This window comes from Theobroma umbraticum, unplaced genomic scaffold (assembly GCF_002168275.2).
Source record: "Theobroma umbraticum cultivar Fairchild unplaced genomic scaffold, ASM216827v3 scaffold_20.0, whole genome shotgun sequence".
NCBI classification, from domain to species: Eukaryota; Viridiplantae; Streptophyta; class Magnoliopsida; order Malvales; family Malvaceae; genus Theobroma; species Theobroma umbraticum.
Window position 1 is genome coordinate 3,685,660 of NW_018397266.1, and position 1,885 is coordinate 3,687,544.

The following is a 1,885-nucleotide window of genomic DNA, read 5'->3' on the forward strand; positions in this document are numbered from 1 at the left end:
AAGAAAATTTCCACAAGGTCACTTTTTTCTATTACTATGCTCAATTGGAATTGTAGTCGTCTGTATCACATAATAAGGAATGTTGGATAACACTAACTTCACCAAAGTAAGTCTCGTAGCAAAAGATTGTGAAGCTGCTTTCCAACCATTAAGTTAGCTGCAAACTTTATCCTCCAAGTTCTTAAAGGTAGCAACTCATTTCCTTCCTGTAAACAATGGGACTCTAAGGTATTTGACCATATTGTCAAAATACTGGAAACCAGAGCGAGCTTTGAGGTCCTTAATAACATTCAAGGAGACATTATTTGAACAACAAAAGATAGATTTAACATGCTAACCTGTTCGCCTAAGTAGGCACATTAATCGTCTAAAACTCCTTTGATAATCTCCATTTGTGAGACAGAAGCCTTCGAAATTAAATAAGATTATCAACAAAAAATAAGTGGGACAAAGAAGGGCATTGTCAACCCAGTTTGATTAGTTTCCATAAACCTTGTTCTACAGCCCTATTGATTGCATGTGACAATCATTCGATACATAGTACAAAGAGAATGGGGAGAGCGGGTCACCTCGCTTTACTCCTTTAAAAAAGAAAAAAACTAATGGTGGAGAGTTGTTCTAAAGGATTTGAGATTTGGTGCTTGCCTAATTTTGAACTAGAATATTAATAAGCATAGTTGGAATCCCTACATTTATAAGGGTGTCATAAGTAAACTCCCATTGAAGCTTATCATATGCCTTTTCTAAATTAATTTTCAACATTATCTAACCCAACTTGCCTTTCTTTCTTTAGAATGAGGGTAATGTTTCTTGGGCTACAATAATATTATCAATAATTAACTCTCCTAATATGAAACTAGCTTACATATCAAAAATCAAAGGTGGCATAATTGGCTTTAACCTATTAATTATTACCTTTATTAAAGTTTTAAAAATTACAAATAATAAGCTAATAGGTCGATATTGAGATATGAGCTCTAAAGAAGGTACATAGGGAATTAAAACAATTAGGAACCGACATAGTTTATCCCCGATTCGTCCACCTTGGAAAACATCCTACACATATCGTACTATACTTTGTCCCACTACACACCATTGATTCTGGAAAAATAAGGCATTCAATCCATTAATCCCTAGAGCTTTTAGCAGTTGCATCTCGAATAATGCATATTGAACCTTACTTTCACATACTGGTTTAATCAAGCAATCATAATCATCATGAGAAAGACTAGGAAATTGACTTTTAATTGGATATACTAGAAGGTGTTCCACATCTTTAGAATATAGATTTTTAAAAAAGTTAATTGCATGATTCGTAATTGTGTGCTAACCATTAAGCCAGTTACCATTCCCATCCTTGAGTTGAAGTATCTTTGCCTTATTCCTTCTTCGAATCAATCTAAGATGGAAATATTTGGTGTTTTATCCCTAAAATTGAGCCAATCCACTTTAGCTTTTTGCTTTGAAAATATTTATTCCTGTTGTTGCGCCAACTTGTAATCCTTCCTCAGCTTTAGCTTCAACTTGCTTAGATAATTCGAATGCTTTTTCTATGCCCGCAATTCTTGCCAGAATTCTTTTCTTTCTCTGAAATATATTTTTGAAGACCTCCTTACTCCACCAAAGCCATTTAGTGAATTTAGTCAAAGTTGAATGAATGTCATGAGAAGAGTTGTTGAAGTTTATGATTCCAGCAGGTAAAAGTTCAAACAAGGGCATGAGTCAATAGTGCTGAGAAAGGAAGTAAAAGGGTGTTTATGCGGCATCATTTAAACTTAATTTTTGTTATTGAAACGCTGCTTATAGTGTCGTTTATATTAGTGTTGTTATTAACAGCATAGTCATACTACTTAGCTGAGTGTCGTTTCATGTTTTCATTTTCTCT